We start from the raw sequence: 12,555 nt of genomic DNA on the forward strand, positions 1-12,555 counted from the left end.
TTTTCTTGGTTTTCCTCCGCACTGACCCCGCTTTTCTTTGTTTTACAACGGACTAACCCCGCTTTTCTTGGTTTTTCTCCGCTCTAACTCCGTTTCTCTTGGTTTTCTTCCGCTCTAACCTTGATTATCTTGGCTTTCCTCCACTCTAACCCCGCGTTTCTTGGCTTTCTTCCGCTCTAACCCCGCTTTCCTTGGTTTTCTTCCGCTCTAACCCCGCTTTTTTTGTTTTTCCTCTTTTCTAACCTCGCTTTTCTTGGTTTTCCTCTGCTCTAACCCCGCTTTTCCTGGTTTTAGTCCACTCTAACCACGCTTTTCATAGTTTCATAGTTTCATAATTTCGTGCGGGTTGGAAGGGACTTTAGAGATCATCGAGTCCGGCCCCCGGGATTCGAGCCTCTGTGTAGCAGAGCGGCATTTCTACCACTTGCGCCACAGGGGGGATTCGAACTCCGGGCCCCAGTGTTGCATGGCGGCATCTTTAACCACTGCGCCACCGGGGCACACTTGGATTTCTGCTGCTCTAACCGCGCTTTTCTTTCTTTTCTTCCTCTCTAACTTCTTTTTATTGGTTTTCCTCAGCTCTAACCCCGATTATCTTGGTTTTCCTGCTCTCTAACCCCGCTTTTCTTGGTTTTCTTCCGTTCTAACTCTGCTTTTCTTGGTTTTCCTCCGCTCTAACCCCTCATTTCTTGGTTTTCATCCGCATGAACCTCTCTTTTCTTGGTTTTCCTCCGCTCTAACCCAGCTTTTCTTGGTTTTCCTCCGCTCTAACCCCGCTTTTCTTGGTTTTCCTTCGCTCTAACCTTGATTATATTGGTTTTCCGCCGCTCTACCATCGCTTTTCTTGGTTTTCCTACACTCTATCCCCGGTTTTCTTGGTTTTCCTCCGCTCTAAGTTCACTTTTCTCGGTTTTCCTCCTCTCTAATCCCGCTTTTCTTGGTTTTCCTCCGCTCTAACCCCGCTTTTCTTGGTTTTCCTCCGCTCTAACCCTGCTTTTCTTGGTTTTCCTCTGCTCTAACCCAGATTTTCTTGGTTTTTCTCCACTCTAACCATGCTTTTATTGGATTTCTGCTGCTCTAACCGCGCTTTTCTCTGCTTTCTTCCTCTCTAATTTTTTTCTATTGGTTTTCCTTCGCTCTAACCCCGATTATCTTGGTTTTTCTCCGCTCTTATCCCACTTTTCTTGGTTTTCCTCCGCACTAACCCCGCTTTTCCTCGTTTTAGACCGCACTAACCCCGCTTTTCTTGGTTTTCCTCCGCTGTAACTTCGCTTTTCTTGGTTTTTCTCCGCTCTAACCCCGCTTTTCTTGGCTTTCCTCCGCTCTAACCCCGCTTTTCTGGGTTTTCCTCCGCCCTAACCCCCTTTTCTTGGTTTTCCTCCGCTCCAACCTCGCTATTCTGGGTTTTACTCCGCTCTAACTTCGCTTTTCTGGGTTTTCCTCCGCCCTAACCCACTTTTCTTGGTTTTCCTCCGCTCTAACCCCGCTTTTCTTGGTTTTCCGCCGCTCTACCATCGCTTTTCTTGGTTTTCCTTCACTCTAACCCTGCTTTTCTTGGTTTTCCTGCGCTGTAACCCCGCTTTTCTTGGTTTTCCTCCGCTCTAACCCAGCTTTTCTTGGTTTTTCTCCACACTAATCATGCTTTTCTTGGATTTCCGCTGCTCTAACTTCGCTTTCCTTGGTTTTCTTCCGCTCTAACCCCGCTTTTCTTGGTTTTCCTCCTTTCTAACCTCGCTTTTCTTGGTTTTCCTCTGCTCTAACCCCGCTTTTCCTGGTTTTAGTCCACTCTAACCACGCTTTTCATAGTTTCATAGTTTCATAATTTCGTGCGGGTTGGAAGGGTCTTTAGAGATCATCGAGTCCGGCCCCCGGGATTCGAGCCTCTGTGTAGCAGAGCGGCACTTCTACCACTTGCGCCACAGGGGGGATTCGAACTCCGGGCCCCAGTGTTGCATGGCGGCATCTTTAACCACTGCGCCACTGGGGCACACTTGGATTTCTGCTGCTCTAACCGCGCTTTTCTTTGTTTTCTTCCTCTCTAACTTCTTTTTATTGGTTTTCCTCCGCTCTAACCCCGATTATCTTGGTTTTCCTGCTCTCTAACCCCGCTTTTCTTGGTTTTCCTCCGTTCTAACTCTCCTTTTCTTGGTTTTCCTCCTCTCTAACCCCTCATTTCTTGGTTTTCATCCGCATGAACCTCTCTTTTCTTGGTTTTCCTCCACTCTAACCCAGCTTTTCTTGGTTTTCCTCCGCACTAACCCCGCTTTTCTTTGTTTTACACCGCACTAACCCCGCTTTTCTTGTTTTTCCTGCGCTGTAACTTCGCTTTTCTTGGTTTTTCTCCGCTCTAACCCCGTTTCTCTTGGTTTTCCTCCGCTCTAACCTTGATTATCTTGGCTTTCCTCCGCTCTAACCCCGCTTTTCTTGGTTTTCCTCCGCTCCAACCTCGCTATTCTTGGTTTTCCTCCGCTCTAACCCCGCTTTTCTTGGTTTTCTGCCGCTCTACCATCGCTTTTCTTGGTTTTCCTCCATTCTAACCCCGCTTTTCTTGGTTTTCCTCTGCTCTAACCCCGCTTTCCTTGGTTTTCCTCCGCTCTAACCCCGCTTTTCTTGGTTTTCCTCCTTTCTAACCTCGCTTTTCTTGGTTTTCCTCTGCTCTAACCCCGCTTTTCCTGGTTTTAGTCCACTCTAACCACGCTTTTCATAGTTTCATAGTTTCATAATTTCGTGCGGGTTGGAAGGGACTTTAGAGATCATCGAGTCCGGCCCCCGGGATTCGAGCCTCTGTGTAGCAGAGCGGCATTTCTACCACTTGCGCCACAGGGGGGATTCGAACTCCGGGCCCCAGTGTTGCATGGCGGCATCTTTAACCACTGCGCCACCGGGGAACACTTGGATTTCTGCTGCTCTAACCGCGCTTTTCTTTCTTTTCTTCCTCTCTAACTTCTTTTTATTGGTTTTCCTCCGCTCTAACCCCGATTATCTTGGTTTTCCTGCTCTCTAACCCCGCTTTTCTTGGTTTTCTTCCGTTCTAACTCTGCTTTTCTTGGTTTTCCTCCGCTCTAACCCCTCATTTCTTGGTTTTCATCCGCATGAACCTCTCTTTTCTTGGTTTTCCTCCGCTCTAACCCAGCTTTTCTTGGTTTTCCTCCGCTCTAACCCCGCTTTTCTTGGTTTTCCTTCGCTCTAACCTTGATTATATTGGTTTTCCGCCGCTCTACCATCGCTTTTCTTGGTTTTCCTACACTCTATCCCCGGTTTTCTTGGTTTTCCTCCGCTCTAAGTTCACTTTTCTCGGTTTTCCTCCTCTCTAATCCCGCTTATCTTGGTTTTCCTCCGCTCTAACCCCGCTTTTCTTGGTTTTCCTCCGCTCTAACCCTGCTTTTCTTGGTTTTCTTCTGCTCTAACCCAGCTTTTCTTGGTTTTTCTCCACTCTAACCATGCTTTTCTTGGATTTCCTTCGCTCTAACTTCGCTTTGCTTGGTTTTCCTCCGCTCTAAACCTGATTATCTTGGTTTTTCTCCACCGTAACCCAGCTTTTCTTGTTTTTTCTCCACTCTAACCATGCTTTTCTTGGATTTCTGCTGCTCTAACCGCGCTTTTCTTTGCTTTCTTCCTCTCTAACTTCTTTTTATTGGTTTTCCTTCGCTCTAACCCCGATTATCTTGGTTTTTCTCCGCTCTTACCCCACTTTTCTTGGTTTTCCTCCGCACTAACCCCGCTTTTCTTTGTTTTACAACGGACTAACCCCGCTTTTCTTGGTTTTCCTGCGCTGTAACTTCGCTTTTCTTGGTTTTTCTCCGCTCTAACTCCGTTTCTCTTGGTTTTCTTTCGCTCTAACCTTGATTATCTTGGCTTTCCTCCATTCTAACCCCGCTTTTCTTGGTTTTCCTCCGCTGTAACTTCGCTTTTCTTGGTTTTTCTCCGCTCTAACCCCGTTTCTCTTGGTTTTCCTCCGCTCTAACCTTGATTATCTTGGCTTTCCTCCGCTCTAACCCCGCTTTTCTTGGCTTTCCTCCGCTCCAACCTCGCTATTCTGGGTTTTACTCCGCTCTAACTTCGCTTTTCTGGGTTTTCCTCCGCCCTAACCCCGCTTTTCTTGGTTTTCCTCTGCTCTAACCCCGCTTTTCTTGGTTTTCCGCCGCTCTACCATCGCTTTTCTAGGTTTTCCTCCGCTCTAACCCCCCTTTTCTTGGTTTTCCTCCACTCTAACCACGCTTTTCATAGTTTCACAGTTTCATAATTTCGTGCGGGTTGGAAGGGACTTTAGAGATCATCGAGTCCGGCCCCCGGGATTCGAGCCTCTGTGTAGCAGAGCGGCACTTCTACCACTTGCGCCACAGGGGGGATTCGAACTCCGGGCCCCAGTGTTGCATGGCGGCATCTTTAACCACTGCGCCACCGGGGCACACTTGGATTTCTGCTGCTCTAACCGCGCTTTTCTTTGTTTTCTTCCTCTCTAACTTCTTTTTATTGGTTTTCCTCCGCTCTAACCCCGATTATCTTGGTTTTCCTGCTCTCTAACCCCGCTTTTCTTGGTTTTCCTCCGTTCTAACTCTCCTTTTCTTGGTTTTCCTCCGCTCTAACCCCTCATTTCTTGGTTTTCATCCGCACGAACCTCTCTTTTCTTGGTTTTCCTCCACTCTAACCCAGCTTTTCTTGGTTTTCCTCCGCACTATCCCCGCTTTTCTTTGTTTTAAACCGCACTAACCCCGCTTTTCTTGGTTTTCCTGCGCTGTAACTTCGCTTTTCTTGGTTTTTCTCCGCTCTAACCCCGTTTCTCTTGGTTTTCTTCCGCTCTAACCTTGATTATCTTGGCTTTCCTCCATTCTAACCCCGCTTTTCTTGGTTTTCCTGCGCTGTAACTTCGCTTTTCTTGGTTTTTCTCCGCTCTAACCCCGTTTCTCTTGGTTTTCTTCCGCTCTAACCTTGATTATCTTGGCTTTCCTCCATTCTAACCCCGCTTTTCTTGGTTTTCCTCCTTTCTAACCTCGCTTTTCTTGGTTTTCCTCTGCCCTAACCCCGCTTTTCCTGGTTTTAGTCCACTCTAACCACGCTTTTCATAGTTTCATAGTTTCATAATTTCGTGCGGGTTGGAAGGGACTTTAGAGATCATCGAGTCCGGCCCCCGGGATTCGAGCCTCTGTGTAGCAGAGCGGCACTTCTACCACTTGCGCCACAGGGGGGATTCGAACTCCGGGCCCCAGTGTTGCATGGCGGCATCTTTAACCACTGCGCCACCGGGGCACACTTGGATTTCTGCTGCTCTAACCGCGCTTTTCTTTCTTTTCTTCCTCTCTAACTTCTTTTTATTGGTTTTCCTCCGCTCTAACCCCGATTATCTTGGTTTTCCTGCTCTCTAACCCCGCTTTTCTTGGTTTTCTTCCGTTCTAACTCTGCTTTTCTTGGTTTTCCTCCGCTCTAACCCCTCATTTCTTGGTTTTCATCCGCATGAACCTCTCTTTTCTTGGTTTTCCTCCGCTCTAACCCAGCTTTTCTTGGTTTTCCTCCGCTCTAACCCCGCTTTTCTTGGTTTTCCTTCGCTCTAACCTTGATTATATTGGTTTTCCGCCGCTCTACCATCGCTTTTCTTGGTTTTCCTACACTCTATCCCCGGTTTTCTTGGTTTTCCTCCGCTCTAAGTTCACTTTTCTCGGTTTTCCTCCTCTCTAATCCCGCTTATCTTGGTTTTCCTCCGCTCTAACCCCGCTTTTCTTGGTTTTCCTCCGCTCTAACCCTGCTTTTCTTGGTTTTCTTCTGCTCTAACCCAGCTTTTCTTGGTTTTTCTCCACTCTAACCATGCTTTTCTTGGATTTCCTTCGCTCTAACTTCGCTTTGCTTGGTTTTCCTCCGCTCTAAACCTGATTATCTTGGTTTTTCTCCACCGTAACCCAGCTTTTCTTGTTTTTTCTCCACTCTAACCATGCTTTTCTTGGATTTCTGCTGCTCTAACCGCGCTTTTCTTTGCTTTCTTCCTCTCTAACTTCTTTTTATTGGTTTTCCTTCGCTCTAACCCCGATTATCTTGGTTTTTCTCCGCTCTTACCCCACTTTTCTTGGTTTTCCTCCGCACTAACCCCGCTTTTCTTTGTTTTACAACGGACTAACCCCGCTTTTCTTGGTTTTCCTGCGCTGTAACTTCGCTTTTCTTGGTTTTTCTCCGCTCTAACTCCGTTTCTCTTGGTTTTCTTTCGCTCTAACCTTGATTATCTTGGCTTTCCTCCATTCTAACCCCGCTTTTCTTGGTTTTCCTCCGCTGTAACTTCGCTTTTCTTGGTTTTTCTCCGCTCTAACCCCGTTTCTCTTGGTTTTCCTCCGCTCTAACCTTGATTATCTTGGCTTTCCTCCGCTCTAACCCCGCTTTTCTTGGCTTTCCTCCGCTCCAACCTCGCTATTCTGGGTTTTACTCCGCTCTAACTTCGCTTTTCTGGGTTTTCCTCCGCCCTAACCCCGCTTTTCTTGGTTTTCCTCTGCTCTAACCCCGCTTTTCTTGGTTTTCCGCCGCTCTACCATCGCTTTTCTAGGTTTTCCTCCGCTCTAACCCCCCTTTTCTTGGTTTTCCTCCACTCTAACCACGCTTTTCATAGTTTCACAGTTTCATAATTTCGTGCGGGTTGGAAGGGACTTTAGAGATCATCGAGTCCGGCCCCCGGGATTCGAGCCTCTGTGTAGCAGAGCGGCACTTCTACCACTTGCGCCACAGGGGGGATTCGAACTCCGGGCCCCAGTGTTGCATGGCGGCATCTTTAACCACTGCGCCACCGGGGCACACTTGGATTTCTGCTGCTCTAACCGCGCTTTTCTTTGTTTTCTTCCTCTCTAACTTCTTTTTATTGGTTTTCCTCCGCTCTAACCCCGATTATCTTGGTTTTCCTGCTCTCTAACCCCGCTTTTCTTGGTTTTCCTCCGTTCTAACTCTCCTTTTCTTGGTTTTCCTCCGCTCTAACCCCTCATTTCTTGGTTTTCATCCGCACGAACCTCTCTTTTCTTGGTTTTCCTCCACTCTAACCCAGCTTTTCTTGGTTTTCCTCCGCACTATCCCCGCTTTTCTTTGTTTTAAACCGCACTAACCCCGCTTTTCTTGGTTTTCCTGCGCTGTAACTTCGCTTTTCTTGGTTTTTCTCCGCTCTAACCCCGTTTCTCTTGGTTTTCTTCCGCTCTAACCTTGATTATCTTGGCTTTCCTCCATTCTAACCCCGCTTTTCTTGGTTTTCCTGCGCTGTAACTTCGCTTTTCTTGGTTTTTCTCCGCTCTAACCCCGTTTCTCTTGGTTTTCTTCCGCTCTAACCTTGATTATCTTGGCTTTCCTCCATTCTAACCCCGCTTTTCTTGGTTTTCCTCCTTTCTAACCTCGCTTTTCTTGGTTTTCCTCTGCCCTAACCCCGCTTTTCCTGGTTTTAGTCCACTCTAACCACGCTTTTCATAGTTTCATAGTTTCATAATTTCGTGCGGGTTGGAAGGGACTTTAGAGATCATCGAGTCCGGCCCCCGGGATTCGAGCCTCTGTGTAGCAGAGCGGCACTTCTACCACTTGCGCCACAGGGGGGATTCGAACTCCGGGCCCCAGTGTTGCATGGCGGCATCTTTAACCACTGCGCCACCGGGGCACACTTGGATTTCTGCTGCTCTAACCGCGCTTTTCTTTCTTTTCTTCCTCTCTAACTTCTTTTTATTGGTTTTCCTCCGCTCTAACCCCGATTATCTTGGTTTTCCTGCTCTCTAACCCCGCTTTTCTTGGTTTTCCTCCGTTCTAACTCTCCTTTTCTTGGTTTTCCTCCGCTCTAACCCCTCATTTCTTGGTTTTCATCCGCATGAACCTCTCTTTTCTTGGTTTTCCTCCACTCTAACCCAGCTTTTCTTGGTTTTCCTCCGCACTAACCCCGCTTTTCTTTGTTTTACACCGCACTAACCCCGCTTTTCTTGGTTTTCCTGCGCTGTAACTTCGCTTTTCTTGGTTTTTCTCCGCTCTAACCCCGTTTCTCTTGGTTTTCTTCCGCTCTAACCTTGATTATCTTGGCTTTCCTCCATTCTAACCCCGCTTTTCTTGGTTTTCCTCCGTTCTAACTCTCCTTTTCTTGGTTTTCCTCCGCTCTAACCCCTCATTTCTTGGTTTTCATCCGCATGAACCTCTCTTTTCTTGGTTTTCCTCCGCTCTAACCCAGCTTTTATTGGTTTTCCTCCGCACTAACCACGCTTTTCTTTGTTTTACACCGCACTAACCCCGCTTTTCTTGGTTTTCCTCCGCTGTAACTTCGCTTTTCTTGGTTTTTCTCCGCTCTAACCCCGTTTCTCTTGGTTTTCTTCCGCTCTAACCTTGATTATCTTGGCTTTCCTCCATTCTAACCCCGCTTTTCTTGGTTTTCCTCCGCTGTAACTTCGCTTTTCTTGGTTTTTCTCCGCTCTAACCCCGTTTCTCTTGGTTTTCCTCCGCTCTAACCTTGATTATCTTGGCTTTCCTCCGCTCTAACCCCGCTTTTCTTGGTTTTCCTCCGCTCCAACCTCGCTATTCTGGGTTTTACTCCGCTCTAACTTCGCTTTTCTGGGTTTTCCTCCGCCCTAACCCCCTTTTCTTGGTTTTCCTCCGCTCTAACCCCGCTTTTCTTGGTTTTCCGCCGCTCTACCATCGCTTTTCTTGGTTTTCCTCCGCTCTAACCCCGCTTTTCTTGGTTTTCCTCCGCTCTAACCCCGCTTTCCTTGGTTTTCTTCCGCTCTAACCCCGCTTTTCTTGGTTTTCCTCTTTTCTAACCTCGCTTTTCTTGGTTTTCCTCTGCTCTAACCCCGCTTTTCCTGGTTTTAGTCCACTCTAACCACGCTTTTCATAGTTTCATAGTTTCATAATTTCGTGCGGGTTGGAAGGGACTTTAGAGATCATCGAGTCCGGCCCCCGGGATTCGCGCCTCTGTGTAGCAGAGCGGCATTTCTACCACTTGCGCCACAGGGGGGATTCGAACTCCGGGCCCCAGTGTTGCATGGCGGCATCTTTAACCACTGCGCCACCGGGGCACACTTGGATTTCTGCTGCTCTAACCGCGCTTTTCTTTGTTTTCTTCCTCTCTAACTTCTTTTTATTGGTTTTCCTCCGCTCTAACCCCGATTATCTTGGTTTTCCTGCTCTCTAACCCCGCTTTTCTTGGTTTTCTTCCGTTCTAACTCTGCTTTTCTTGGTTTTCCTCCGCTCTAACCCCTCATTTCTTGGTTTTCATCCGCATGAACCTCTCTTTTCTTGGTTTTCCTCCGCTCTAACCCAGCTTTTCTTGGTTTTCCTCCGTTCTAACTCTCCTTTTCTTGGTTTTCCTCCGCTCTAACCCCTCATTTCTTGGTTTTCATCCGCATGAACCTCTCTTTTCTTGGTTTTCCTCCACTCTAACCCAGCTTTTCTTGGTTTTCCTCCGCACTAACCCAGCTTTTCTTTGTTTTACACCGCTCTAACCCCGCTTTTCTTGGTTTTCCTGCGCTCTAACCCAGCTTTTCTTGGTTTTTCTCCACTCTAACCATGCTTTTCTTGGATTTCCGCTGCTCTAACTTCGCTTTCCTTGGTTTTCTTCCGCTCTAACCCCGCTTTTCTTGGTTTTCCTCCTTTCTAACCTCGCTTTTCTTGGTTTTCCTCTGCTCTAACCCCGCTTTTCCTGGTTTTAGTCCACTCTAACCTCGCTTTTCATAGTTTCATAGTTTCATAATTTCGTGCGGGTTGGAAGGGACTTTAGAGATCATCGAGTCCGGCCCCCGGGATTCGAGCCTCTGTGTAGCAGAGCGGCACTTCTACCACTTGCGCCACAGGGGGGATTCGAATTCCGGGCCCCAGTGTTGCATGGCGGCATCTTTAACCACTGCGCCACCGGGGCACACTTGGATTTCTGCTGCTCTAACCGCGCTTTTCTTTGTTTTCTTCCTCTCTAACTTCTTTTTATTGGTTTTCCTCCGCTCTAACCCCGATTATCTTGGTTTTCCTGCTCTCTAACCCCGCTTTTCTTGGTTTTCCTCCGTTCTAACTCTCCTTTTCTTGGTTTTCCTCCGCTCTAACCCCTCATTTCTTGGTTTTCATCCGCATGAAACTCTCTTTTCTTGGTTTTCCTCCACTCTAACCCAGCTTTTCTTGGTTTTCCTCCACACTAACCCCGCTTTTCTTTGTTTTACACCGCACTAACCCCGCTTTTCTTGGTTTTCCTGCGCTGTAACTTCGCTTTTCTTGGTTTTTCTCCGCTCTAACCCCGTTTCTCTTGGTTTTCTTCCGCTCTAACCTTGATTATCTTGGCTTTCCTCCATTCTAACCCCGCTTTTCTTGGTTTTCCTCCTTTCTAACCTCGCTTTTCTTGGTTTTCCTCTGCTCTAACCCCGCTTTTCCTGGTTTTAGTCCACTCTAACCACGCTTTTCATAGTTTCATAGTTTCATAATTTCGTGCGGGTTGGAAGGGACTTTAGAGATCATCGAGTCCGGCCCCCGGGATTCGAGCCTCTGTGTAGCAGAGCGGCACTTCTACCACTTGCGCCACAGGGGGGATTCGAACTCCGGGCCCCAGTGTCGCATGGCGGCATCTTTAACCACTGCGCCACCGGGGCACACTTGGATTTCTGCTGCTCTAACCGCGCTTTTCTTTCTTTTCTTCCTCTCTAACTTCTTTTTATTGGTTTTCCTCCGCTCTAACCCCGATTATCTTGGTTTTCCTGCTCTCTAACCCCGCTTTTCTTGGTTTTCCTCCGTTCTAACTCTCCTTTTCTTGGTTTTCCTCCGCTCTAACCCCTCATTTCTTGGTTTTCATCCACATGAACCTCTCTTTTCTTGGTTTTCCTCCACTCTAACCCAGCTTTTCTTAGTTTTCCTCCGCACTAACCCCGCTTTTCTTTGTTTTACACCGCACTAACCCCGCTTTTCTTGGTTTTCCTGCGCTGTAACTTCGCTTTTCTTGGTTTTTCTCCGCTCTAACCCCGTTTCTCTTGGTTTTCTTCCGCTCTAACCTTGATTATCTTGGCTTTCCTCCATTCTAACCCCGCTTTTCTTGGTTTTCCTCTGTTCTAACTCTCCTTTTCTTGGTTTTCCTCCGCTCTATCCCCTCATTTCTTGGTTTTCATCCGCATGAACCTCTCTTTTCTTGGTTTTCCTCCACTCTAACCCAGCTTTTCTTGGTTTTCCTCCGCACTAACCCCGCTTTTCTTTGTTTTACACCGCACTAACCCCGCTTTTCTTGGTTTTCCTGCGCTGTAACTTCGCTTTTCTTGGTTTTTCTCCGCTCTAACCCCGTTTCTCTTGGTTTTCTTCCGCTCTAACCTTGATTATCTTGGCTTTCCTCCATTCTAACCCCGCTTATCTTGGTTTTCCTCCGCTGTAACTTCGCTTTTCTTGGTTTTTCTCCGCTCTAACCCCGTTTCTCTTGGTTTTCCTCTGCTCTAACCTTGATTATCTTGGCTTTCCTCCGCTCTAACCCCGCTTTTCTTGTTTTTCCTCCGCTCCAACCTCGCTATTCTGGGTTTTACTCCGCTCTAACTTCGCTTTTCTGCGTTTTCCTCCGCCCTAACCCCCTTTTCTTGGTTTTCCTCCGCTCTAACCCCGCTTTTCTTGGTTTTCCGCCGCTCTACCATCGCTTTTCTTGGTTTTCCTCCGCTCTAACCCCGCTTTTCTTGGTTTTCCTCCGCTCTAACCCCGCTTTCGTTGGTTTTCTTCCGCTCTAACCCCGCTTTTCTTGGTTTTCCTCTTTTCTAACCTCGCTTTTCTTGGTTTTCCTCTGCTCTAACCCCGCTTTTCCTGGTTTTAGTCCACTCTAACCACGCTTTTCATAGTTTCATAGTTTCATAATTTCGTGCGGGTTGGAAGGGACTTTAGAGATCATCGAGTCCGGCCCCCGGGATTCGAGCCTCTGTGTAGCAGAGCGGCATTTCTACCACTTGCGCCACAGGGGGGATTCGAACTCCGGGCCCCAGTGTTGCATGGCGGCATCTTTAACCACTGCGCCACCGGGGCACACTTGGATTTCTGCTGCTCTAACCGCGCTTTTCTTTCTTTTCTTCCTCTCTAACTTCTTCTTATTGGTCTTCCTCCGCTCTAACCCCGATTATCTTGGTTTTCCTGCTCTCTAACCCCGCTTTTCTTGGTTTTCTTCCGTTCTAACTCTGCTCTTCTTGGTTTTCCTCCGCTCTAACCCCTCATTTCTTGGTTTTCATCCGCATGAACCTCTCTTTTCTTGGTTTTCCTCCGCTCTAACCCAGCTTTTCTTGGTTTTCCTCCGTTCTAACTCTCCTTTTCTTGGTTTTCCTCCGCTCTAACCCCTCATTTCTTGGTTTTCATCCGCATGAACCTCTCTTTTCTTGGTTTTCCTCCGCTCTAACCCAGCTTTTCTTGGTTTTCCTCCGTTCTAACTCTCCTTTTCTTGGTTTTCCTCCGCTCTAACCCCTCATTTCTTGGTTTTCATCCGCATGAACCTCTCTTTTCTTGGTTTTCCTCCACTCTAACCCAGCTTTTCTTGGTTTTCCTCCGCACTAACCCCGCTTTTCTTTGTTTTACACCGCACTAACCCCGCTTTTCTTGGTTTTCCTGCGCTGTAACTTCGCTTTTCTTGGTTTTTCT

This window comes from Coturnix japonica, chromosome 3 (assembly GCF_054131305.1).
Source record: "Coturnix japonica strain WE chromosome 3, WE-NBRP24, whole genome shotgun sequence".
In the NCBI taxonomy this organism is placed as follows: domain Eukaryota; kingdom Metazoa; phylum Chordata; class Aves; order Galliformes; family Phasianidae; genus Coturnix; species Coturnix japonica.